General features: G+C 50.2%; 14 non-coding genes across 14 annotated transcripts; all 14 read left to right on the forward strand.

Annotated features, from left to right (window-relative positions):
- The first annotated feature begins 567 nt into the window (after positions 1-567).
- On the forward strand, positions 568-651 carry Trnal-uaa (transfer RNA leucine (anticodon UAA)). The gene has a single exon. It is a non-coding gene; the product is annotated as a tRNA-Leu (tRNA).
- Positions 652-2,454: 1,803 nt separating this feature from the next.
- On the forward strand, positions 2,455-2,538 carry Trnal-uaa (transfer RNA leucine (anticodon UAA)). The gene has a single exon. It is a non-coding gene; the product is annotated as a tRNA-Leu (tRNA).
- Positions 2,539-4,341: 1,803 nt separating this feature from the next.
- On the forward strand, positions 4,342-4,425 carry Trnal-uaa (transfer RNA leucine (anticodon UAA)). The gene has a single exon. It is a non-coding gene; the product is annotated as a tRNA-Leu (tRNA).
- A 1,803-nt stretch (positions 4,426-6,228) lies between these two features.
- Trnal-uaa (transfer RNA leucine (anticodon UAA)) lies at positions 6,229-6,312 on the forward strand. Its single transcript has one exon. It is a non-coding gene; the product is annotated as a tRNA-Leu (tRNA).
- Positions 6,313-8,115: 1,803 nt separating this feature from the next.
- Trnal-uaa (transfer RNA leucine (anticodon UAA)) lies at positions 8,116-8,199 on the forward strand. Its single transcript has one exon. It is a non-coding gene; the product is annotated as a tRNA-Leu (tRNA).
- Positions 8,200-10,002: 1,803 nt separating this feature from the next.
- On the forward strand, positions 10,003-10,086 carry Trnal-uaa (transfer RNA leucine (anticodon UAA)). The gene has a single exon. It is a non-coding gene; the product is annotated as a tRNA-Leu (tRNA).
- A 1,803-nt stretch (positions 10,087-11,889) lies between these two features.
- Positions 11,890-11,973, forward strand: Trnal-uaa (transfer RNA leucine (anticodon UAA)). Its single transcript has one exon. It is a non-coding gene; the product is annotated as a tRNA-Leu (tRNA).
- A 1,803-nt stretch (positions 11,974-13,776) lies between these two features.
- Positions 13,777-13,860, forward strand: Trnal-uaa (transfer RNA leucine (anticodon UAA)). The gene has a single exon. It is a non-coding gene; the product is annotated as a tRNA-Leu (tRNA).
- Positions 13,861-15,663: 1,803 nt separating this feature from the next.
- Trnal-uaa (transfer RNA leucine (anticodon UAA)) lies at positions 15,664-15,747 on the forward strand. Its single transcript has one exon. It is a non-coding gene; the product is annotated as a tRNA-Leu (tRNA).
- A 1,803-nt stretch (positions 15,748-17,550) lies between these two features.
- Trnal-uaa (transfer RNA leucine (anticodon UAA)) lies at positions 17,551-17,634 on the forward strand. Its single transcript has one exon. It is a non-coding gene; the product is annotated as a tRNA-Leu (tRNA).
- A 1,803-nt stretch (positions 17,635-19,437) lies between these two features.
- Trnal-uaa (transfer RNA leucine (anticodon UAA)) lies at positions 19,438-19,521 on the forward strand. Its single transcript has one exon. It is a non-coding gene; the product is annotated as a tRNA-Leu (tRNA).
- A 1,803-nt stretch (positions 19,522-21,324) lies between these two features.
- On the forward strand, positions 21,325-21,408 carry Trnal-uaa (transfer RNA leucine (anticodon UAA)). The gene has a single exon. It is a non-coding gene; the product is annotated as a tRNA-Leu (tRNA).
- Positions 21,409-23,211: 1,803 nt separating this feature from the next.
- Positions 23,212-23,295, forward strand: Trnal-uaa (transfer RNA leucine (anticodon UAA)). The gene has a single exon. It is a non-coding gene; the product is annotated as a tRNA-Leu (tRNA).
- A 1,803-nt stretch (positions 23,296-25,098) lies between these two features.
- On the forward strand, positions 25,099-25,182 carry Trnal-uaa (transfer RNA leucine (anticodon UAA)). Its single transcript has one exon. It is a non-coding gene; the product is annotated as a tRNA-Leu (tRNA).
- Positions 25,183-26,633: the final 1,451 nt, after the last annotated feature.

The raw sequence follows: 26,633 nt of genomic DNA on the forward strand, positions 1-26,633 counted from the left end.
CCTGGTGCTGCTATGGCGATATACTGTAACTGAGCGCAGAACGAACTTTCACTGAAGAATCTGCCCTTTAATGCACATCAGGGCGAACATGAAATTTCTAATATGAAGTACCCACTGACGATCCAAAGGCGTTTCAGTATGTATGCGTCGGTACCACCGGGGCAGTGCCTAAGTATTGTAAAGTGAAGGTCGACAGCTTGAGCCTCACAGGAAGTATTTCATTGGCTTCCCACGAGTGCGTAATGCACAGCGTGGCTGTTGCTAGGAAACGGCCTTATTTGCCGTTCGTTAATATCTAGTTTTCTTTGCATCAATGTGAAAATGTTACTATTACTAAATACAGTTTTGCTAGTTACAGTTCAAACTGGAAACGACGGAAGAAAGCGGTCCAACGCGCCACATTGGTTCCCGAAAGGGAGGGTGCGTTTCCTTCGCCACGTCTGACATTGTGTCTTAAATATTCTAAACCTGACATAATTACATCCTACCGAAAAAAGAAACAGATTTCGCAGCGAGGTTCTTGAGATATTGCTAGAGATGGAAGTCACTGGAGCGAATGCCTCGCACGTCAGATTGGCCGAGCGGTCTAAGGCGCCAGATTTAAGCTCTGGTTCCCATAAGGGAGCGTGGGTTCGAACCCCACATCTGACAATGCATTTTGAACATTCTGAAACTAACATACTCCCTTGATCTTATAGAACAAGTAAATTACGCAGAAACACGCCATGCAGATTTTACTAGAGACGACAGTGACAGCAGTGCAGGCGTCGCTCGTCCGGTAGCCCGAGCGGTCGAAAAGAAATAGCGGAACATACTTTTCCTGTGCCGAGTTTTAGCTCTTCTCACGGACGTTACCGTTGTCGTTGTGTTGTGGCTCTGGGTTCCAAGCGACAGCGAGAAAACCTCAACAGCAACACATACGTGTTTAAATGAATCGTTGGGCCTTAATAAAGATAGATGAAACGGTGGCCCGGGTACTGGAGTTCTGAAGCGGCCGTATTGCGTGGGCAGTATGCTCACTAAGTTAGTGTGTCATGCTAATAACGGGAAGGCTGTGGATTAGGTCCCACCAAGGGCTATTCCATATTGCTTCCCTAGAAGGCAGCGCGAGAGACTGCCAGGCAAATCTCAAGTGATCTGTACAAGGACTAAGATGTCCACACGTCTGGAAACGTTCTCGCCGACTTCTGTGCCACGCTGACGACACGGGTTCTCGTCCGATCACCGAAGTTAAGCAGCATTTTTGCGTGCTTAGTACACGGCTCGGTGACTAACTAGGATGTCTGCGTGCTGTTGGATTCTTTAATTTTGCCTTTTCCCTTAGTTTTCGGTGTTGCTGCGCGGTAATGATACGGTCCAGCACGCTGACCCGTCTCTTGCCTCTCGGTACCCAAATTCGCGAACCTGCGGCCACAGTCAAATGAAAGGGTCCGTTGTGTGTTTGTCGAGTTGGTCTCTCCCAGTCGATTCTAGCGCCTGTCCTCTACATATACGCCCATTTGCAAGCGTCAGCTTTCGCGTCAGCCGAGCAAAGTCGAGACAAGTCGACACATGGGGACGGGACACACGATGCTGTGAATCGCAATCCACACTAGCCTACGTGGAGCGGGACGAGGGGCGAAGGAAAACCATTCGTAACACGACATTTCGCGAGCGTTGAAAACATTCTCCTGAGTAAAGGAGACAACTTCCGTGCGGTGTCCGGGTTTCAAACCCAGATCAGTTACTTGGGAAGCAACCATGCTCACCGACACACCACCACCGCCTTCTGCTACGCGCTGCTTGCGCCGTGATGTGTCGCCTTCCCTCCTGGCGCCAGAGGCCGAAGGCAATCTCGCTGTAGGCGCTCAACGCCGAGTGGAAGGCGAGCACATCTGAACCCGTTTTCCTGGTGCTGCTATGGCGATATACTGTAACTGAGCGCAGAACGAACTTTCACTGAAGAATCTGCCCTTTAATGCACATCAGGGCGAACATGAAATTTCTAATATGAAGTACCCACTGACGATCCAAAGGCGTTTCAGTATGTATGCGTCGGTACCACCGGGGCAGTGCCTAAGTATTGTAAAGTGAAGGTCGACAGCTTGAGCCTCACAGGAAGTATTTCATTGGCTTCCCACGAGTGCGTAATGCACAGCGTGGCTGTTGCTAGGAAACGGCCTTATTTGCCGTTCGTTAATATCTAGTTTTCTTTGCATCAATGTGAAAATGTTACTATTACTAAATACAGTTTTGCTAGTTACAGTTCAAACTGGAAACGACGGAAGAAAGCGGTCCAACGCGCCACATTGGTTCCCGAAAGGGAGGGTGCGTTTCCTTCGCCACGTCTGACATTGTGTCTTAAATATTCTAAACCTGACATAATTACATCCTACCGAAAAAAGAAACAGATTTCGCAGCGAGGTTCTTGAGATATTGCTAGAGATGGAAGTCACTGGAGCGAATGCCTCGCACGTCAGATTGGCCGAGCGGTCTAAGGCGCCAGATTTAAGCTCTGGTTCCCGTAAGGGAGCGTGGGTTCGAACCCCACATCTGACAATGCATTTTGAACATTCTGAAACTAACATACTCCCTTGATCTTATAGAACAAGTAAATTACGCAGAAACACGCCATGCAGATTTTACTAGAGACGACAGTGACAGCAGTGCAGGCGTCGCTCGTCCGGTAGCCCGAGCGGTCGAAAAGAAATAGCGGAACATACTTTTCCTGTGCCGAGTTTTAGCTCTTCTCACGGACGTTACCGTTGTCGTTGTGTTGTGGCTCTGGGTTCCAAGCGACAGCGAGAAAACCTCAACAGCAACACATACGTGTTTAAATGAATCGTTGGGCCTTAATAAAGATAGATGAAACGGTGGCCCGGGTACTGGAGTTCTGAAGCGGCCGTATTGCGTGGGCAGTATGCTCACTAAGTTAGTGTGTCATGCTAATAACGGGAAGGCTGTGGATTAGGTCCCACCAAGGGCTATTCCATATTGCTTCCCTAGAAGGCAGCGCGAGAGACTGCCAGGCAAATCTCAAGTGATCTGTACAAGGACTAAGATGTCCACACGTCTGGAAACGTTCTCGCCGACTTCTGTGCCACGCTGACGACACGGGTTCTCGTCCGATCACCGAAGTTAAGCAGCATTTTTGCGTGCTTAGTACACGGCTCGGTGACTAACTAGGATGTCTGCGTGCTGTTGGATTCTTTAATTTTGCCTTTTCCCTTAGTTTTCGGTGTTGCTGCGCGGTAATGATACGGTCCAGCACGCTGACCCGTCTCTTGCCTCTCGGTACCCAAATTCGCGAACCTGCGGCCACAGTCAAATGAAAGGGTCCGTTGTGTGTTTGTCGAGTTGGTCTCTCCCAGTCGATTCTAGCGCCTGTCCTCTACATATACGCCCATTTGCAAGCGTCAGCTTTCGCGTCAGCCGAGCAAAGTCGAGACAAGTCGACACATGGGGACGGGACACACGATGCTGTGAATCGCAATCCACACTAGCCTACGTGGAGCGGGACGAGGGGCGAAGGAAAACCATTCGTAACACGACAGTTCGCGAGCGTTGAAAACATTCTCCTGAGTAAAGGAGACAACTTCCGTGCGGTGTCCGGGTTTCAAACCCAGATCAGTTACTTGGGAAGCAACCATGCTCACCGACACACCACCACCGCCTTCTGCTACGCGCTGCTTGCGCCGTGATGTGTCGCCTTCCCTCCTGGCGCCAGAGGCCGAAGGCAATCTCGCTGTAGGCGCTCAACGCCGAGTGGAAGGCGAGCACATCTGAACCCGTTTTCCTGGTGCTGCTATGGCGATATACTGTAACTGAGCGCAGAACGAACTTTCACTGAAGAATCTGCCCTTTAATGCACATCAGGGCGAACATGAAATTTCTAATATGAAGTACCCACTGACGATCCAAAGGCGTTTCAGTATGTATGCGTCGGTACCACCGGGGCAGTGCCTAAGTATTGTAAAGTGAAGGTCGACAGCTTGAGCCTCACAGGAAGTATTTCATTGGCTTCCCACGAGTGCGTAATGCACAGCGTGGCTGTTGCTAGGAAACGGCCTTATTTGCCGTTCGTTAATATCTAGTTTTCTTTGCATCAATGTGAAAATGTTACTATTACTAAATACAGTTTTGCTAGTTACAGTTCAAACTGGAAACGACGGAAGAAAGCGGTCCAACGCGCCACATTGGTTCCCGAAAGGGAGGGTGCGTTTCCTTCGCCACGTCTGACATTGTGTCTTAAATATTCTAAACCTGACATAATTACATCCTACCGAAAAAAGAAACAGATTTCGCAGCGAGGTTCTTGAGATATTGCTAGAGATGGAAGTCACTGGAGCGAATGCCTCGCACGTCAGATTGGCCGAGCGGTCTAAGGCGCCAGATTTAAGCTCTGGTTCCCATAAGGGAGCGTGGGTTCGAACCCCACATCTGACAATGCATTTTGAACATTCTGAAACTAACATACTCCCTTGATCTTATAGAACAAGTAAATTACGCAGAAACACGCCATGCAGATTTTACTAGAGACGACAGTGACAGCAGTGCAGGCGTCGCTCGTCCGGTAGCCCGAGCGGTCGAAAAGAAATAGCGGAACATACTTTTCCTGTGCCGAGTTTTAGCTCTTCTCACGGACGTTACCGTTGTCGTTGTGTTGTGGCTCTGGGTTCCAAGCGACAGCGAGAAAACCTCAACAGCAACACATACGTGTTTAAATGAATCGTTGGGCCTTAATAAAGATAGATGAAACGGTGGCCCGGGTACTGGAGTTCTGAAGCGGCCGTATTGCGTGGGCAGTATGCTCACTAAGTTAGTGTGTCATGCTAATAACGGGAAGGCTGTGGATTAGGTCCCACCAAGGGCTATTCCATATTGCTTCCCTAGAAGGCAGCGCGAGAGACTGCCAGGCAAATCTCAAGTGATCTGTACAAGGACTAAGATGTCCACACGTCTGGAAACGTTCTCGCCGACTTCTGTGCCACGCTGACGACACGGGTTCTCGTCCGATCACCGAAGTTAAGCAGCATTTTTGCGTGCTTAGTACACGGCTCGGTGACTAACTAGGATGTCTGCGTGCTGTTGGATTCTTTAATTTTGCCTTTTCCCTTAGTTTTCGGTGTTGCTGCGCGGTAATGATACGGTCCAGCACGCTGACCCGTCTCTTGCCTCTCGGTACCCAAATTCGCGAACCTGCGGCCACAGTCAAATGAAAGGGTCCGTTGTGTGTTTGTCGAGTTGGTCTCTCCCAGTCGATTCTAGCGCCTGTCCTCTACATATACGCCCATTTGCAAGCGTCAGCTTTCGCGTCAGCCGAGCAAAGTCGAGACAAGTCGACACATGGGGACGGGACACACGATGCTGTGAATCGCAATCCACACTAGCCTACGTGGAGCGGGACGAGGGGCGAAGGAAAACCATTCGTAACACGACATTTCGCGAGCGTTGAAAACATTCTCCTGAGTAAAGGAGACAACTTCCGTGCGGTGTCCGGGTTTCAAACCCAGATCAGTTACTTGGGAAGCAACCATGCTCACCGACACACCACCACCGCCTTCTGCTACGCGCTGCTTGCGCCGTGATGTGTCGCCTTCCCTCCTGGCGCCAGAGGCCGAAGGCAATCTCGCTGTAGGCGCTCAACGCCGAGTGGAAGGCGAGCACATCTGAACCCGTTTTCCTGGTGCTGCTATGGCGATATACTGTAACTGAGCGCAGAACGAACTTTCACTGAAGAATCTGCCCTTTAATGCACATCAGGGCGAACATGAAATTTCTAATATGAAGTACCCACTGACGATCCAAAGGCGTTTCAGTATGTATGCGTCGGTACCACCGGGGCAGTGCCTAAGTATTGTAAAGTGAAGGTCGACAGCTTGAGCCTCACAGGAAGTATTTCATTGGCTTCCCACGAGTGCGTAATGCACAGCGTGGCTGTTGCTAGGAAACGGCCTTATTTGCCGTTCGTTAATATCTAGTTTTCTTTGCATCAATGTGAAAATGTTACTATTACTAAATACAGTTTTGCTAGTTACAGTTCAAACTGGAAACGACGGAAGAAAGCGGTCCAACGCGCCACATTGGTTCCCGAAAGGGAGGGTGCGTTTCCTTCGCCACGTCTGACATTGTGTCTTAAATATTCTAAACCTGACATAATTACATCCTACCGAAAAAAGAAACAGATTTCGCAGCGAGGTTCTTGAGATATTGCTAGAGATGGAAGTCACTGGAGCGAATGCCTCGCACGTCAGATTGGCCGAGCGGTCTAAGGCGCCAGATTTAAGCTCTGGTTCCCGTAAGGGAGCGTGGGTTCGAACCCCACATCTGACAATGCATTTTGAACATTCTGAAACTAACATACTCCCTTGATCTTATAGAACAAGTAAATTACGCAGAAACACGCCATGCAGATTTTACTAGAGACGACAGTGACAGCAGTGCAGGCGTCGCTCGTCCGGTAGCCCGAGCGGTCGAAAAGAAATAGCGGAACATACTTTTCCTGTGCCGAGTTTTAGCTCTTCTCACGGACGTTACCGTTGTCGTTGTGTTGTGGCTCTGGGTTCCAAGCGACAGCGAGAAAACCTCAACAGCAACACATACGTGTTTAAATGAATCGTTGGGCCTTAATAAAGATAGATGAAACGGTGGCCCGGGTACTGGAGTTCTGAAGCGGCCGTATTGCGTGGGCAGTATGCTCACTAAGTTAGTGTGTCATGCTAATAACGGGAAGGCTGTGGATTAGGTCCCACCAAGGGCTATTCCATATTGCTTCCCTAGAAGGCAGCGCGAGAGACTGCCAGGCAAATCTCAAGTGATCTGTACAAGGACTAAGATGTCCACACGTCTGGAAACGTTCTCGCCGACTTCTGTGCCACGCTGACGACACGGGTTCTCGTCCGATCACCGAAGTTAAGCAGCATTTTTGCGTGCTTAGTACACGGCTCGGTGACTAACTAGGATGTCTGCGTGCTGTTGGATTCTTTAATTTTGCCTTTTCCCTTAGTTTTCGGTGTTGCTGCGCGGTAATGATACGGTCCAGCACGCTGACCCGTCTCTTGCCTCTCGGTACCCAAATTCGCGAACCTGCGGCCACAGTCAAATGAAAGGGTCCGTTGTGTGTTTGTCGAGTTGGTCTCTCCCAGTCGATTCTAGCGCCTGTCCTCTACATATACGCCCATTTGCAAGCGTCAGCTTTCGCGTCAGCCGAGCAAAGTCGAGACAAGTCGACACATGGGGACGGGACACACGATGCTGTGAATCGCAATCCACACTAGCCTACGCGGAGCGGGACGAGGGGCGAAGGAAAACCATTCGTAACACGACAGTTCGCGAGCGTTGAAAACATTCTCCTGAGTAAAGGAGACAACTTCCGTGCGGTGTCCGGGTTTCAAACCCAGATCAGTTACTTGGGAAGCAACCATGCTCACCGACACACCACCACCGCCTTCTGCTACGCGCTGCTTGCGCCGTGATGTGTCGCCTTCCCTCCTGGCGCCAGAGGCCGAAGGCAATCTCGCTGTAGGCGCTCAACGCCGAGTGGAAGGCGAGCACATCTGAACCCGTTTTCCTGGTGCTGCTAGGGCGATATACTGTAACTGAGCGCAGAACGAACTTTCACTGAAGAATCTGCCCTTTAATGCACATCAGGGCGAACATGAAATTTCTAATATGAAGTACCCACTGACGATCCAAAGGCGTTTCAGTATGTATGCGTCGGTACCACCGGGGCAGTGCCTAAGTATTGTAAAGTGAAGGTCGACAGCTTGAGCCTCACAGGAAGTATTTCATTGGCTTCCCACGAGTGCGTAATGCACAGCGTGGCTGTTGCTAGGAAACGGCCTTATTTGCCGTTCGTTAATATCTAGTTTTCTTTGCATCAATGTGAAAATGTTACTATTACTAAATACAGTTTTGCTAGTTACAGTTCAAACTGGAAACGACGGAAGAAAGCGGTCCAACGCGCCACATTGGTTCCCGAAAGGGAGGGTGCGTTTCCTTCGCCACGTCTGACATTGTGTCTTAAATATTCTAAACCTGACATAATTACATCCTACCGAAAAAAGAAACAGATTTCGCAGCGAGGTTCTTGAGATATTGCTAGAGATGGAAGTCACTGGAGCGAATGCCTCGCACGTCAGATTGGCCGAGCGGTCTAAGGCGCCAGATTTAAGCTCTGGTTCCCATAAGGGAGCGTGGGTTCGAACCCCACATCTGACAATGCATTTTGAACATTCTGAAACTAACATACTCCCTTGATCTTATAGAACAAGTAAATTACGCAGAAACACGCCATGCAGATTTTACTAGAGACGACAGTGACAGCAGTGCAGGCGTCGCTCGTCCGGTAGCCCGAGCGGTCGAAAAGAAATAGCGGAACATACTTTTCCTGTGCCGAGTTTTAGCTCTTCTCACGGACGTTACCGTTGTCGTTGTGTTGTGGCTCTGGGTTCCAAGCGACAGCGAGAAAACCTCAACAGCAACACATACGTGTTTAAATGAATCGTTGGGCCTTAATAAAGATAGATGAAACGGTGGCCCGGGTACTGGAGTTCTGAAGCGGCCGTATTGCGTGGGCAGTATGCTCACTAAGTTAGTGTGTCATGCTAATAACGGGAAGGCTGTGGATTAGGTCCCACCAAGGGCTATTCCATATTGCTTCCCTAGAAGGCAGCGCGAGAGACTGCCAGGCAAATCTCAAGTGATCTGTACAAGGACTAAGATGTCCACACGTCTGGAAACGTTCTCGCCGACTTCTGTGCCACGCTGACGACACGGGTTCTCGTCCGATCACCGAAGTTAAGCAGCATTTTTGCGTGCTTAGTACACGGCTCGGTGACTAACTAGGATGTCTGCGTGCTGTTGGATTCTTTAATTTTGCCTTTTCCCTTAGTTTTCGGTGTTGCTGCGCGGTAATGATACGGTCCAGCACGCTGACCCGTCTCTTGCCTCTCGGTACCCAAATTCGCGAACCTGCGGCCACAGTCAAATGAAAGGGTCCGTTGTGTGTTTGTCGAGTTGGTCTCTCCCAGTCGATTCTAGCGCCTGTCCTCTACATATACGCCCATTTGCAAGCGTCAGCTTTCGCGTCAGCCGAGCAAAGTCGAGACAAGTCGACACATGGGGACGGGACACACGATGCTGTGAATCGCAATCCACACTAGCCTACGTGGAGCGGGACGAGGGGCGAAGGAAAACCATTCGTAACACGACATTTCGCGAGCGTTGAAAACATTCTCCTGAGTAAAGGAGACAACTTCCGTGCGGTGTCCGGGTTTCAAACCCAGATCAGTTACTTGGGAAGCAACCATGCTCACCGACACACCACCACCGCCTTCTGCTACGCGCTGCTTGCGCCGTGATGTGTCGCCTTCCCTCCTGGCGCCAGAGGCCGAAGGCAATCTCGCTGTAGGCGCTCAACGCCGAGTGGAAGGCGAGCACATCTGAACCCGTTTTCCTGGTGCTGCTATGGCGATATACTGTAACTGAGCGCAGAACGAACTTTCACTGAAGAATCTGCCCTTTAATGCACATCAGGGCGAACATGAAATTTCTAATATGAAGTACCCACTGACGATCCAAAGGCGTTTCAGTATGTATGCGTCGGTACCACCGGGGCAGTGCCTAAGTATTGTAAAGTGAAGGTCGACAGCTTGAGCCTCACAGGAAGTATTTCATTGGCTTCCCACGAGTGCGTAATGCACAGCGTGGCTGTTGCTAGGAAACGGCCTTATTTGCCGTTCGTTAATATCTAGTTTTCTTTGCATCAATGTGAAAATGTTACTATTACTAAATACAGTTTTGCTAGTTACAGTTCAAACTGGAAACGACGGAAGAAAGCGGTCCAACGCGCCACATTGGTTCCCGAAAGGGAGGGTGCGTTTCCTTCGCCACGTCTGACATTGTGTCTTAAATATTCTAAACCTGACATAATTACATCCTACCGAAAAAAGAAACAGATTTCGCAGCGAGGTTCTTGAGATATTGCTAGAGATGGAAGTCACTGGAGCGAATGCCTCGCACGTCAGATTGGCCGAGCGGTCTAAGGCGCCAGATTTAAGCTCTGGTTCCCGTAAGGGAGCGTGGGTTCGAACCCCACATCTGACAATGCATTTTGAACATTCTGAAACTAACATACTCCCTTGATCTTATAGAACAAGTAAATTACGCAGAAACACGCCATGCAGATTTTACTAGAGACGACAGTGACAGCAGTGCAGGCGTCGCTCGTCCGGTAGCCCGAGCGGTCGAAAAGAAATAGCGGAACATACTTTTCCTGTGCCGAGTTTTAGCTCTTCTCACGGACGTTACCGTTGTCGTTGTGTTGTGGCTCTGGGTTCCAAGCGACAGCGAGAAAACCTCAACAGCAACACATACGTGTTTAAATGAATCGTTGGGCCTTAATAAAGATAGATGAAACGGTGGCCCGGGTACTGGAGTTCTGAAGCGGCCGTATTGCGTGGGCAGTATGCTCACTAAGTTAGTGTGTCATGCTAATAACGGGAAGGCTGTGGATTAGGTCCCACCAAGGGCTATTCCATATTGCTTCCCTAGAAGGCAGCGCGAGAGACTGCCAGGCAAATCTCAAGTGATCTGTACAAGGACTAAGATGTCCACACGTCTGGAAACGTTCTCGCCGACTTCTGTGCCACGCTGACGACACGGGTTCTCGTCCGATCACCGAAGTTAAGCAGCATTTTTGCGTGCTTAGTACACGGCTCGGTGACTAACTAGGATGTCTGCGTGCTGTTGGATTCTTTAATTTTGCCTTTTCCCTTAGTTTTCGGTGTTGCTGCGCGGTAATGATACGGTCCAGCACGCTGACCCGTCTCTTGCCTCTCGGTACCCAAATTCGCGAACCTGCGGCCACAGTCAAATGAAAGGGTCCGTTGTGTGTTTGTCGAGTTGGTCTCTCCCAGTCGATTCTAGCGCCTGTCCTCTACATATACGCCCATTTGCAAGCGTCAGCTTTCGCGTCAGCCGAGCAAAGTCGAGACAAGTCGACACATGGGGACGGGACACACGATGCTGTGAATCGCAATCCACACTAGCCTACGCGGAGCGGGACGAGGGGCGAAGGAAAACCATTCGTAACACGACAGTTCGCGAGCGTTGAAAACATTCTCCTGAGTAAAGGAGACAACTTCCGTGCGGTGTCCGGGTTTCAAACCCAGATCAGTTACTTGGGAAGCAACCATGCTCACCGACACACCACCACCGCCTTCTGCTACGCGCTGCTTGCGCCGTGATGTGTCGCCTTCCCTCCTGGCGCCAGAGGCCGAAGGCAATCTCGCTGTAGGCGCTCAACGCCGAGTGGAAGGCGAGCACATCTGAACCCGTTTTCCTGGTGCTGCTAGGGCGATATACTGTAACTGAGCGCAGAACGAACTTTCACTGAAGAATCTGCCCTTTAATGCACATCAGGGCGAACATGAAATTTCTAATATGAAGTACCCACTGACGATCCAAAGGCGTTTCAGTATGTATGCGTCGGTACCACCGGGGCAGTGCCTAAGTATTGTAAAGTGAAGGTCGACAGCTTGAGCCTCACAGGAAGTATTTCATTGGCTTCCCACGAGTGCGTAATGCACAGCGTGGCTGTTGCTAGGAAACGGCCTTATTTGCCGTTCGTTAATATCTAGTTTTCTTTGCATCAATGTGAAAATGTTACTATTACTAAATACAGTTTTGCTAGTTACAGTTCAAACTGGAAACGACGGAAGAAAGCGGTCCAACGCGCCACATTGGTTCCCGAAAGGGAGGGTGCGTTTCCTTCGCCACGTCTGACATTGTGTCTTAAATATTCTAAACCTGACATAATTACATCCTACCGAAAAAAGAAACAGATTTCGCAGCGAGGTTCTTGAGATATTGCTAGAGATGGAAGTCACTGGAGCGAATGCCTCGCACGTCAGATTGGCCGAGCGGTCTAAGGCGCCAGATTTAAGCTCTGGTTCCCGTAAGGGAGCGTGGGTTCGAACCCCACATCTGACAATGCATTTTGAACATTCTGAAACTAACATACTCCCTTGATCTTATAGAACAAGTAAATTACGCAGAAACACGCCATGCAGATTTTACTAGAGACGACAGTGACAGCAGTGCAGGCGTCGCTCGTCCGGTAGCCCGAGCGGTCGAAAAGAAATAGCGGAACATACTTTTCCTGTGCCGAGTTTTAGCTCTTCTCACGGACGTTACCGTTGTCGTTGTGTTGTGGCTCTGGGTTCCAAGCGACAGCGAGAAAACCTCAACAGCAACACATACGTGTTTAAATGAATCGTTGGGCCTTAATAAAGATAGATGAAACGGTGGCCCGGGTACTGGAGTTCTGAAGCGGCCGTATTGCGTGGGCAGTATGCTCACTAAGTTAGTGTGTCATGCTAATAACGGGAAGGCTGTGGATTAGGTCCCACCAAGGGCTATTCCATATTGCTTCCCTAGAAGGCAGCGCGAGAGACTGCCAGGCAAATCTCAAGTGATCTGTACAAGGACTAAGATGTCCACACGTCTGGAAACGTTCTCGCCGACTTCTGTGCCACGCTGACGACACGGGTTCTCGTCCGATCACCGAAGTTAAGCAGCATTTTTGCGTGCTTAGTACACGGCTCGGTGACTAACTAGGATGTCTGCGTGCTGTTGGATTCTTTAATTTTGCCTTTTCCCTTAGTTTTCGGTGTTGCTGCGCGGTAATGATACGGTCCAGCACGCTGACCCGTCTCTTGCCTCTCGGTACCCAAATTCGCGAACCTGCGGCCACAGTCAAATGAAAGGGTCCGTTGTGTGTTTGTCGAGTTGGTCTCTCCCAGTCGATTCTAGCGCCTGTCCTCTACATATACGCCCATTTGCAAGCGTCAGCTTTCGCGTCAGCCGAGCAAAGTCGAGACAAGTCGACACATGGGGACGGGACACACGATGCTGTGAATCGCAATCCACACTAGCCTACGCGGAGCGGGACGAGGGGCGAAGGAAAACCATTCGTAACACGACAGTTCGCGAGCATTGAAAACATTCTCCTGAGTAAAGGAGACAACTTCCGTGCGGTGTCCGGGTTTCAAACCCAGATCAGTTACTTGGGAAGCAACCATGCTCACCGACACACCACCACCGCCTTCTGCTACGCGCTGCTTGCGCCGTGATGTGTCGCCTTCCCTCCTGGCGCCAGAGGCCGAAGGCAATCTCGCTGTACGCGCTCAACGCCGAGTGGAAGGCGAGCACATCTGAACCCGTTTTCCTGGTGCTGCTAGGGCGATATACTGTAACTGAGCGCAGAACGAACTTTCACTGAAGAATCTGCCCTTTAATGCACATCAGGGCGAACATGAAATTTCTAATATGAAGTACCCACTGACGATCCAAAGGCGTTTCAGTATGTATGCGTCGGTACCACCGGGGCAGTGCCTAAGTATTGTAAAGTGAAGGTCGACAGCTTGAGCCTCACAGGAAGTATTTCATTGGCTTCCCACGAGTGCGTAATGCACAGCGTGGCTGTTGCTAGGAAACGGCCTTATTTGCCGTTCGTTAATATCTAGTTTTCTTTGCATCAATGTGAAAATGTTACTATTACTAAATACAGTTTTGCTAGTTACAGTTCAAACTGGAAACGACGGAAGAAAGCGGTCCAACGCGCCACATTGGTTCCCGAAAGGGAGGGTGCGTTTCCTTCGCCACGTCTGACATTGTGTCTTAAATATTCTAAACCTGACATAATTACATCCTACCGAAAAAAGAAACAGATTTCGCAGCGAGGTTCTTGAGATATTGCTAGAGATGGAAGTCACTGGAGCGAATGCCTCGCACGTCAGATTGGCCGAGCGGTCTAAGGCGCCAGATTTAAGCTCTGGTTCCCGTAAGGGAGCGTGGGTTCGAACCCCACATCTGACAATGCATTTTGAACATTCTGAAACTAACATACTCCCTTGATCTTATAGAACAAGTAAATTACGCAGAAACACGCCATGCAGATTTTACTAGAGACGACAGTGACAGCAGTGCAGGCGTCGCTCGTCCGGTAGCCCGAGCGGTCGAAAAGAAATAGCGGAACATACTTTTCCTGTGCCGAGTTTTAGCTCTTCTCACGGACGTTACCGTTGTCGTTGTGTTGTGGCTCTGGGTTCCAAGCGACAGCGAGAAAACCTCAACAGCAACACATACGTGTTTAAATGAATCGTTGGGCCTTAATAAAGATAGATGAAACGGTGGCCCGGGTACTGGAGTTCTGAAGCGGCCGTATTGCGTGGGCAGTATGCTCACTAAGTTAGTGTGTCATGCTAATAACGGGAAGGCTGTGGATTAGGTCCCACCAAGGGCTATTCCATATTGCTTCCCTAGAAGGCAGCGCGAGAGACTGCCAGGCAAATCTCAAGTGATCTGTACAAGGACTAAGATGTCCACACGTCTGGAAACGTTCTCGCCGACTTCTGTGCCACGCTGACGACACGGGTTCTCGTCCGATCACCGAAGTTAAGCAGCATTTTTGCGTGCTTAGTACACGGCTCGGTGACTAACTAGGATGTCTGCGTGCTGTTGGATTCTTTAATTTTGCCTTTTCCCTTAGTTTTCGGTGTTGCTGCGCGGTAATGATACGGTCCAGCACGCTGACCCGTCTCTTGCCTCTCGGTACCCAAATTCGCGAACCTGCGGCCACAGTCAAATGAAAGGGTCCGTTGTGTGTTTGTCGAGTTGGTCTCTCCCAGTCGATTCTAGCGCCTGTCCTCTACATATACGCCCATTTGCAAGCGTCAGCTTTCGCGTCAGCCGAGCAAAGTCGAGACAAGTCGACACATGGGGACGGGACACACGATGCTGTGAATCGCAATCCACACTAGCCTACGCGGAGCGGGACGAGGGGCGAAGGAAAACCATTCGTAACACGACAGTTCGCGAGCGTTGAAAACATTCTCCTGAGTAAAGGAGACAACTTCCGTGCGGTGTCCGGGTTTCAAACCCAGATCAGTTACTTGGGAAGCAACCATGCTCACCGACACACCACCACCGCCTTCTGCTACGCGCTGCTTGCGCCGTGATGTGTCGCCTTCCCTCCTGGCGCCAGAGGCCGAAGGCAATCTCGCTGTAGGCGCTCAACGCCGAGTGGAAGGCGAGCACATCTGAACCCGTTTTCCTGGTGCTGCTAGGGCGATATACTGTAACTGAGCGCAGAACGAACTTTCACTGAAGAATCTGCCCTTTAATGCACATCAGGGCGAACATGAAATTTCTAATATGAAGTACCCACTGACGATCCAAAGGCGTTTCAGTATGTATGCGTCGGTACCACCGGGGCAGTGCCTAAGTATTGTAAAGTGAAGGTCGACAGCTTGAGCCTCACAGGAAGTATTTCATTGGCTTCCCACGAGTGCGTAATGCACAGCGTGGCTGTTGCTAGGAAACGGCCTTATTTGCCGTTCGTTAATATCTAGTTTTCTTTGCATCAATGTGAAAATGTTACTATTACTAAATACAGTTTTGCTAGTTACAGTTCAAACTGGAAACGACGGAAGAAAGCGGTCCAACGCGCCACATTGGTTCCCGAAAGGGAGGGTGCGTTTCCTTCGCCACGTCTGACATTGTGTCTTAAATATTCTAAACCTGACATAATTACATCCTACCGAAAAAAGAAACAGATTTCGCAGCGAGGTTCTTGAGATATTGCTAGAGATGGAAGTCACTGGAGCGAATGCCTCGCACGTCAGATTGGCCGAGCGGTCTAAGGCGCCAGATTTAAGCTCTGGTTCCCGTAAGGGAGCGTGGGTTCGAACCCCACATCTGACAATGCATTTTGAACATTCTGAAACTAACATACTCCCTTGATCTTATAGAACAAGTAAATTACGCAGAAACACGCCATGCAGATTTTACTAGAGACGACAGTGACAGCAGTGCAGGCGTCGCTCGTCCGGTAGCCCGAGCGGTCGAAAAGAAATAGCGGAACATACTTTTCCTGTGCCGAGTTTTAGCTCTTCTCACGGACGTTACCGTTGTCGTTGTGTTGTGGCTCTGGGTTCCAAGCGACAGCGAGAAAACCTCAACAGCAACACATACGTGTTTAAATGAATCGTTGGGCCTTAATAAAGATAGATGAAACGGTGGCCCGGGTACTGGAGTTCTGAAGCGGCCGTATTGCGTGGGCAGTATGCTCACTAAGTTAGTGTGTCATGCTAATAACGGGAAGGCTGTGGATTAGGTCCCACCAAGGGCTATTCCATATTGCTTCCCTAGAAGGCAGCGCGAGAGACTGCCAGGCAAATCTCAAGTGATCTGTACAAGGACTAAGATGTCCACACGTCTGGAAACGTTCTCGCCGACTTCTGTGCCACGCTGACGACACGGGTTCTCGTCCGATCACCGAAGTTAAGCAGCATTTTTGCGTGCTTAGTACACGGCTCGGTGACTAACTAGGATGTCTGCGTGCTGTTGGATTCTTTAATTTTGCCTTTTCCCTTAGTTTTCGGTGTTGCTGCGCGGTAATGATACGGTCCAGCACGCTGACCCGTCTCTTGCCTCTCGGTACCCAAATTCGCGAACCTGCGGCCACAGTCAAATGAAAGGGTCCGTTGTGTGTTTGTCGAGTTGGTCTCTCCCAGTCGATTCTAGCGCCTGTCCTCTACATATACGCCCATTTGCAAGCGTCAGCTTTCGCGTCAGCCGAGCAAAGTCGAGACAAGTCGACACATGGGGACGGGACACACGATGCTGTGAATCGCAATCCACACTAGCCTACGCGGAGCGGGACGAGGGGCGAAGGAAAACCATTCGTAACACGACAGTTCGCGAGCGTTGAAAACATTCTCCTGAGTAAAGGAGACAACTTCCGTGCGGTGTCCGGGTTTCAAACCCAGATCAGTTACTTGGGAAGCAACCATGCTCACCGACACACCACCACCGCCTTCTGCTACGCGCTGCTTGCGCCGTGATGTGTCGCCTTCCCTCCTGGCGCCAGAGGCCGAAGGCAATCTCGCTGTAGGCGCTCAACGCCGAGTGGAAGGCGAGCACATCTGAACCCGTTTTCCTGGTGCTGCTATGGCGATATACTGTAACTGAGCGCAGAACGAACTTTCACTGAAGAATCTGCCCTTTAATGCACATCAGGGCGAACATGAAATTTCTAATATGAAGTACCCACTGACGATCCAAAGGCGTTTCAGTATGTATGCGTCGGTACCACCGGGGCAGTGCCTAAGTATTGTAAAGTGAAGGTCGACAGCTTGAGCCTCACAGGAAGTATTTCATTGGCTTCCCACGAGTGCGTAATGCACAGCGTGGCTGTTGCTAGGAAACGGCCTTATTTGCCGTTCGTTAATATCTAGTTTTCTTTGCATCAATGTGAAAATGTTACTATTACTAAATACAGTTTTGCTAGTTACAGTTCAAACTGGAAACGACGGAAGAAAGCGGTCCAACGCGCCACATTGGTTCCCGAAAGGGAGGGTGCGTTTCCTTCGCCACGTCTGACATTGTGTCTTAAATATTCTAAACCTGACATAATTACATCCTACCGAAAAAAGAAACAGATTTCGCAGCGAGGTTCTTGAGATATTGCTAGAGATGGAAGTCACTGGAGCGAATGCCTCGCACGTCAGATTGGCCGAGCGGTCTAAGGCGCCAGATTTAAGCTCTGGTTCCCGTAAGGGAGCGTGGGTTCGAACCCCACATCTGACAATGCATTTTGAACATTCTGAAACTAACATACTCCCTTGATCTTATAGAACAAGTAAATTACGCAGAAACACGCCATGCAGATTTTACTAGAGACGACAGTGACAGCAGTGCAGGCGTCGCTCGTCCGGTAGCCCGAGCGGTCGAAAAGAAATAGCGGAACATACTTTTCCTGTGCCGAGTTTTAGCTCTTCTCACGGACGTTACCGTTGTCGTTGTGTTGTGGCTCTGGGTTCCAAGCGACAGCGAGAAAACCTCAACAGCAACACATACGTGTTTAAATGAATCGTTGGGCCTTAATAAAGATAGATGAAACGGTGGCCCGGGTACTGGAGTTCTGAAGCGGCCGTATTGCGTGGGCAGTATGCTCACTAAGTTAGTGTGTCATGCTAATAACGGGAAGGCTGTGGATTAGGTCCCACCAAGGGCTATTCCATATTGCTTCCCTAGAAGGCAGCGCGAGAGACTGCCAGGCAAATCTCAAGTGATCTGTACAAGGACTAAGATGTCCACACGTCTGGAAACGTTCTCGCCGACTTCTGTGCCACGCTGACGACACGGGTTCTCGTCCGATCACCGAAGTTAAGCAGCATTTTTGCGTGCTTAGTACACGGCTCGGTGACTAACTAGGATGTCTGCGTGCTGTTGGATTCTTTAATTTTGCCTTTTCCCTTAGTTTTCGGTGTTGCTGCGCGGTAATGATACGGTCCAGCACGCTGACCCGTCTCTTGCCTCTCGGTACCCAAATTCGCGAACCTGCGGCCACAGTCAAATGAAAGGGTCCGTTGTGTGTTTGTCGAGTTGGTCTCTCCCAGTCGATTCTAGCGCCTGTCCTCTACATATACGCCCATTTGCAAGCGTCAGCTTTCGCGTCAGCCGAGCAAAGTCGAGACAAGTCGACACATGGGGACGGGACACACGATGCTGTGAATCGCAATCCACACTAGCCTACGCGGAGCGGGACGAGGGGCGAAGGAAAACCATTCGTAACACGACAGTTCGCGAGCGTTGAAAACATTCTCCTGAGTAAAGGAGACAACTTCCGTGCGGTGTCCGGGTTTCAAACCCAGATCAGTTACTTGGGAAGCAACCATGCTCACCGACACACCACCACCGCCTTCTGCTACGCGCTGCTTGCGCCGTGATGTGTCGCCTTCCCTCCTGGCGCCAGAGGCCGAAGGCAATCTCGCTGTAGGCGCTCAACGCCGAGTGGAAGGCGAGCACATCTGAACCCGTTTTCCTGGTGCTGCTATGGCGATATACTGTAACTGAGCGCAGAACGAACTTTCACTGAAGAATCTGCCCTTTAATGCACATCAGGGCGAACATGAAATTTCTAATATGAAGTACCCACTGACGATCCAAAGGCGTTTCAGTATGTATGCGTCGGTACCACCGGGGCAGTGCCTAAGTATTGTAAAGTGAAGGTCGACAGCTTGAGCCTCACAGGAAGTATTTCATTGGCTTCCCACGAGTGCGTAATGCACAGCGTGGCTGTTGCTAGGAAACGGCCTTATTTGCCGTTCGTTAATATCTAGTTTTCTTTGCATCAATGTGAAAATGTTACTATTACTAAATACAGTTTTGCTAGTTACAGTTCAAACTGGAAACGACGGAAGAAAGCGGTCCAACGCGCCACATTGGTTCCCGAAAGGGAGGGTGCGTTTCCTTCGCCACGTCTGACATTGTGTCTTAAATATTCTAAACCTGACATAATTACATCCTACCGAAAAAAGAAACAGATTTCGCAGCGAGGTTCTTGAGATATTGCTAGAGATGGAAGTCACTGGAGCGAATGCCTCGCACGTCAGATTGGCCGAGCGGTCTAAGGCGCCAGATTTAAGCTCTGGTTCCCGTAAGGGAGCGTGGGTTCGAACCCCACATCTGACAATGCATTTTGAACATTCTGAAACTAACATACTCCCTTGATCTTATAGAACAAGTAAATTACGCAGAAACACGCCATGCAGATTTTACTAGAGACGACAGTGACAGCAGTGCAGGCGTCGCTCGTCCGGTAGCCCGAGCGGTCGAAAAGAAATAGCGGAACATACTTTTCCTGTGCCGAGTTTTAGCTCTTCTCACGGACGTTACCGTTGTCGTTGTGTTGTGGCTCTGGGTTCCAAGCGACAGCGAGAAAACCTCAACAGCAACACATACGTGTTTAAATGAATCGTTGGGCCTTAATAAAGATAGATGAAACGGTGGCCCGGGTACTGGAGTTCTGAAGCGGCCGTATTGCGTGGGCAGTATGCTCACTAAGTTAGTGTGTCATGCTAATAACGGGAAGGCTGTGGATTAGGTCCCACCAAGGGCTATTCCATATTGCTTCCCTAGAAGGCAGCGCGAGAGACTGCCAGGCAAATCTCAAGTGATCTGTACAAGGACTAAGATGTCCACACGTCTGGAAACGTTCTCGCCGACTTCTGTGCCACGCTGACGACACGGGTTCTCGTCCGATCACCGAAGTTAAGCAGCATTTTTGCGTGCTTAGTACACGGCTCGGTGACTAACTAGGATGTCTGCGTGCTGTTGGATTCTTTAATTTTGCCTTTTCCCTTAGTTTTCGGTGTTGCTGCGCGGTAATGATACGGTCCAGCACGCTGACCCGTCTCTTGCCTCTCGGTACCCAAATTCGCGAACCTGCGGCCACAGTCAAATGAAAGGGTCCGTTGTGTGTTTGTCGAGTTGGTCTCTCCCAGTCGATTCTAGCGCCTGTCCTCTACATATACGCCCATTTGCAAGCGTCAGCTTTCGCGTCAGCCGAGCAAAGTCGAGACAAGTCGACACATGGGGACGGGACACACGATGCTGTGAATCGCAATCCACACTAGCCTACGCGGAGCGGGACGAGGGGCGAAGGAAAACCATTCGTAACACGACAGTTCGCGAGCGTTGAAAACATTCTCCTGAGTAAAGGAGACAACTTCCGTGCGGTGTCCGGGTTTCAAACCCAGATCAGTTACTTGGGAAGCAACCATGCTCACCGACACACCACCACCGCCTTCTGCTACGCGCTGCTTGCGCCGTGATGTGTCGCCTTCCCTCCTGGCGCCAGAGGCCGAAGGCAATCTCGCTGTAGGCGCTCAACGCCGAGTGGAAGGCGAGCACATCTGAACCCGTTTTCCTGGTGCTGCTATGGCGATATACTGTAACTGAGCGCAGAACGAACTTTCACTGAAGAATCTGCCCTTTAATGCACATCAGGGCGAACATGAAATTTCTAATATGAAGTACCCACTGACGATCCAAAGGCGTTTCAGTATGTATGCGTCGGTACCACCGGGGCAGTGCCTAAGTATTGTAAAGTGAAGGTCGACAGCTTGAGCCTCACAGGAAGTATTTCATTGGCTTCCCACGAGTGCGTAATGCAGAGCGTGGCTGTTGCTAGGAAACGGCCTTATTTGCCGTTCGTTAATATCTAGTTTTCTTTGCATCAATGTGAAAATGTTACTATTACTAAATACAGTTTTGCTAGTTACAGTTCAAACTGGAAACGACGGAAGAAAGCGGTCCAACGCGCCACATTGGTTCCCGAAAGGGAGGGTGCGTTTCCTTCGCCACGTCTGACATTGTGTCTTAAATATTCTAAACCTGACATAATTACATCCTACCGAAAAAAGAAACAGATTTCGCAGCGAGGTTCTTGAGATATTGCTAGAGATGGAAGTCACTGGAGCGAATGCCTCGCACGTCAGATTGGCCGAGCGGTCTAAGGCGCCAGATTTAAGCTCTGGTTCCCGTAAGGGAGCGTGGGTTCGAACCCCACATCTGACAATGCATTTTGAACATTCTGAAACTAACATACTCCCTTGATCTTATAGAACAAGTAAATTACGCAGAAACACGCCATGCAGATTTTACTAGAGACGACAGTGACAGCAGTGCAGGCGTCGCTCGTCCGGTAGCCCGAGCGGTCGAAAAGAAATAGCGGAACATACTTTTCCTGTGCCGAGTTTTAGCTCTTCTCACGGACGTTACCGTTGTCGTTGTGTTGTGGCTCTGGGTTCCAAGCGACAGCGAGAAAACCTCAACAGCAACACATACGTGTTTAAATGAATCGTTGGGCCTTAATAAAGATAGATGAAACGGTGGCCCGGGTACTGGAGTTCTGAAGCGGCCGTATTGCGTGGGCAGTATGCTCACTAAGTTAGTGTGTCATGCTAATAACGGGAAGGCTGTGGATTAGGTCCCACCAAGGGCTATTCCATATTGCTTCCCTAGAAGGCAGCGCGAGAGACTGCCAGGCAAATCTCAAGTGATCTGTACAAGGACTAAGATGTCCACACGTCTGGAAACGTTCTCGCCGACTTCTGTGCCACGCTGACGACACGGGTTCTCGTCCGATCACCGAAGTTAAGCAGCATTTTTGCGTGCTTAGTACACGGCTCGGTGACTAACTAGGATGTCTGCGTGCTGTTGGATTCTTTAATTTTGCCTTTTCCCTTAGTTTTCGGTGTTGCTGCGCGGTAATGATACGGTCCAGCACGCTGACCCGTCTCTTGCCTCTCGGTACCCAAATTCGCGAACCTGCGGCCACAGTCAAATGAAAGGGTCCGTTGTGTGTTTGTCGAGTTGGTCTCTCCCAGTCGATTCTAGCGCCTGTCCTCTACATATACGCCCATTTGCAAGCGTCAGCTTTCGCGTCAGCCGAGCAAAGTCGAGACAAGTCGACACATGGGGACGGGACACACGATGCTGTGAATCGCAATCCACACTAGCCTACGCGGAGCGGGACGAGGGGCGAAGGAAAACCATTCGTAACACGACAGTTCGCGAGCGTTGAAAACATTCTCCTGAGTAAAGGAGACAACTTCCGTGCGGTGTCCGGGTTTCAAACCCAGATCAGTTACTTGGGAAGCAACCATGCTCACCGACACACCACCACCGCCTTCTGCTACGCGCTGCTTGCGCCGTGATGTGTCGCCTTCCCTCCTGGCGCCAGAGGCCGAAGGCAATCTCGCTGTAGGCGCTCAACGCCGAGTGGAAGGCGAGCACATCTGAACCCGTTTTCCTGGTGCTGCTATGGCGATATACTGTAACTGAGCGCAGAACGAACTTTCACTGAAGAATCTGCCCTTTAATGCACATCAGGGCGAACATGAAATTTCTAATATGAAGTACCCACTGACGATCCAAAGGCGTTTCAGTATGTATGCGTCGGTACCACCGGGGCAGTGCCTAAGTATTGTAAAGTGAAGGTCGACAGCTTGAGCCTCACAGGAAGTATTTCATTGGCTTCCCACGAGTGCGTAATGCAGAGCGTGGCTGTTGCTAGGAAACGGCCTTATTTGCCGTTCGTTAATATCTAGTTTTCTTTGCATCAATGTGAAAATGTTACTATTACTAAATACAGTTTTGCTAGTTACAGTTCAAACTGGAAACGACGGAAGAAAGCGGTCCAACGCGCCACATTGGTTCCCGAAAGGGAGGGTGCGTTTCCTTCGCCACGTCTGACATTGTGTCTTAAATATTCTAAACCTGACATAATTACATCCTACCGAAAAAAGAAACAGATTTCGCAGCGAGGTTCTTGAGATATTGCTAGAGATGGAAGTCACTGGAGCGAATGCCTCGCACGTCAGATTGGCCGAGCGGTCTAAGGCGCCAGATTTAAGCTCTGGTTCCCGTAAGGGAGCGTGGGTTCGAACCCCACATCTGACAATGCATTTTGAACATTCTGAAACTAACATACTCCCTTGATCTTATAGAACAAGTAAATTACGCAGAAACACGCCATGCAGATTTTACTAGAGACGACAGTGACAGCAGTGCAGGCGTCGCTCGTCCGGTAGCCCGAGCGGTCGAAAAGAAATAGCGGAACATACTTTTCCTGTGCCGAGTTTTAGCTCTTCTCACGGACGTTACCGTTGTCGTTGTGTTGTGGCTCTGGGTTCCAAGCGACAGCGAGAAAACCTCAACAGCAACACATACGTGTTTAAATGAATCGTTGGGCCTTAATAAAGATAGATGAAACGGTGGCCCGGGTACTGGAGTTCTGAAGCGGCCGTATTGCGTGGGCAGTATGCTCACTAAGTTAGTGTGTCATGCTAATAACGGGAAGGCTGTGGATTAGGTCCCACCAAGGGCTATTCCATATTGCTTCCCTAGAAGGCAGCGCGAGAGACTGCCAGGCAAATCTCAAGTGATCTGTACAAGGACTAAGATGTCCACACGTCTGGAAACGTTCTCGCCGACTTCTGTGCCACGCTGACGACACGGGTTCTCGTCCGATCACCGAAGTTAAGCAGCATTTTTGCGTGCTTAGTACACGGCTCGGTGACTAACTAGGATGTCTGCGTGCTGTTGGATTCTTTAATTTTGCCTTTTCCCTTAGTTTTCGGTGTTGCTGCGCGGTAATGATACGGTCCAGCACGCTGACCCGTCTCTTGCCTCTCGGTACCCAAATTCGCGAACCTGCGGCCACAGTCAAATGAAAGGGTCCGTTGTGTGTTTGTCGAGTTGGTCTCTCCCAGTCGATTCTAGCGCCTGTCCTCTACATATACGCCCATTTGCAAGCGTCAGCTTTCGCGTCAGCCGAGCAAAGTCGAGACAAGTCGACACATGGGGACGGGACACACGATGCTGTGAATCGCAATCCACACTAGCCTACGCGGAGCGGGACGAGGGGCGAAGGAAAACCATTCGTAACACGACAGTTCGCGAGCGTTGAAAACATTCTCCTGAGTAAAGGAGACAACTTCCGTGCGGTGTCCGGGTTTCAAACCCAGATCAGTTACTTGGGAAGCAACCATGCTCACCGACACACCACCACCGCCTTCTGCTACGCGCTGCTTGCGCCGTGATGTGTCGCCTTCCCTCCTGGCGCCAGAGGCCGAAGGCAATCTCGCTGTAGGCGCTCAACGCCGAGTGGAAGGCGAGCACATCTGAACCCGTTTTCCTGGTGCTGCTATGGCGATATACTGTAACTGAGCGCAGAACGAACTTTCACTGAAGAATCTGCCCTTTAATGCACATCAGGGCGAACATGAAATTTCTAATATGAAGTACCCACTGACGATCCAAAGGCGTTTCAGTATGTATGCGTCGGTACCACCGGGGCAGTGCCTAAGTATTGTAAAGTGAAGGTCGACAGCTTGAGCCTCACAGGAAGTATTTCATTGGCTTCCCACGAGTGCGTAATGCACAGCGTGGCTGTTGCTAGGAAACGGCCTTATTTGCCGTTCGTTAATATCTAGTTTTCTTTGCATCAATGTGAAAATGTTACTATTACTAAATACAGTTTTGCTAGTTACAGTTCAAACTGGAAACGACGGAAGAAAGCGGTCCAACGCGCCACATTGGTTCCCGAAAGGGAGGGTGCGTTTCCTTCGCCACGTCTGACATTGTGTCTTAAATATTCTAAACCTGACATAATTACATCCTACCGAAAAAAGAAACAGATTTCGCAGCGAGGTTCTTGAGATATTGCTAGAGATGGAAGTCACTGGAGCGAATGCCTCGCACGTCAGATTGGCCGAGCGGTCTAAGGCGCCAGATTTAAGCTCTGGTTCCCGTAAGGGAGCGTGGGTTCGAACCCCACATCTGACAATGCATTTTGAACATTCTGAAACTAACATACTCCCTTGATCTTATAGAACAAGTAAATTACGCAGAAACACGCCATGCAGATTTTACTAGAGACGACAGTGACAGCAGTGCAGGCGTCGCTCGTCCGGTAGCCCGAGCGGTCGAAAAGAAATAGCGGAACATACTTTTCCTGTGCCGAGTTTTAGCTCTTCTCACGGACGTTACCGTTGTCGTTGTGTTGTGGCTCTGGGTTCCAAGCGACAGCGAGAAAACCTCAACAGCAACACATACGTGTTTAAATGAATCGTTGGGCCTTAATAAAGATAGATGAAACGGTGGCCCGGGTACTGGAGTTCTGAAGCGGCCGTATTGCGTGGGCAGTATGCTCACTAAGTTAGTGTGTCATGCTAATAACGGGAAGGCTGTGGATTAGGTCCCACCAAGGGCTATTCCATATTGCTTCCCTAGAAGGCAGCGCGAGAGACTGCCAGGCAAATCTCAAGTGATCTGTACAAGGACTAAGATGTCCACACGTCTGGAAACGTTCTCGCCGACTTCTGTGCCACGCTGACGACACGGGTTCTCGTCCGATCACCGAAGTTAAGCAGCATTTTTGCGTGCTTAGTACACGGCTCGGTGACTAACTAGGATGTCTGCGTGCTGTTGGATTCTTTAATTTTGCCTTTTCCCTTAGTTTTCGGTGTTGCTGCGCGGTAATGATACGGTCCAGCACGCTGACCCGTCTCTTGCCTCTCGGTACCCAAATTCGCGAACCTGCGGCCACAGTCAAATGAAAGGGTCCGTTGTGTGTTTGTCGAGTTGGTCTCTCCCAGTCGATTCTAGCGCCTGTCCTCTACATATACGCCCATTTGCAAGCGTCAGCTTTCGCGTCAGCCGAGCAAAGTCGAGACAAGTCGACACATGGGGACGGGACACACGATGCTGTGAATCGCAATCCACACTAGCCTACGCGGAGCGGGACGAGGGGCGAAGGAAAACCATTCGTAACACGACAGTTCGCGAGCGTTGAAAACATTCTCCTGAGTAAAGGAGACAACTTCCGTGCGGTGTCCGGGTTTCAAACCCAGATCAGTTACTTGGGAAGCAACCATGCTCACCGACACACCACCACCGCCTTCTGCTACGCGCTGCTTGCGCCGTGATGTGTCGCCTTCCCTCCTGGCGCCAGAGGCCGAAGGCAATCTCGCTGTAGGCGCTCAACGCCGAGTGGAAGGCGAGCACATCTGAACCCGTTTTCCTGGTGCTGCTATGGCGATATACTGTAACTGAGCGCAGAACGAACTTTCACTGAAGAATCTGCCCTTTAATGCACATCAGGGCGAACATGAAATTTCTAATATGAAGTACCCACTGACGATCCAAAGGCGTTTCAGTATGTATGCGTCGGTACCACCGGGGCAGTGCCTAAGTATTGTAAAGTGAAGGTCGACAGCTTGAGCCTCACAGGAAGT

This window comes from Schistocerca cancellata, chromosome 8 (assembly GCF_023864275.1).
Source record: "Schistocerca cancellata isolate TAMUIC-IGC-003103 chromosome 8, iqSchCanc2.1, whole genome shotgun sequence".
NCBI classification, from domain to species: domain Eukaryota; kingdom Metazoa; phylum Arthropoda; class Insecta; order Orthoptera; family Acrididae; genus Schistocerca; species Schistocerca cancellata.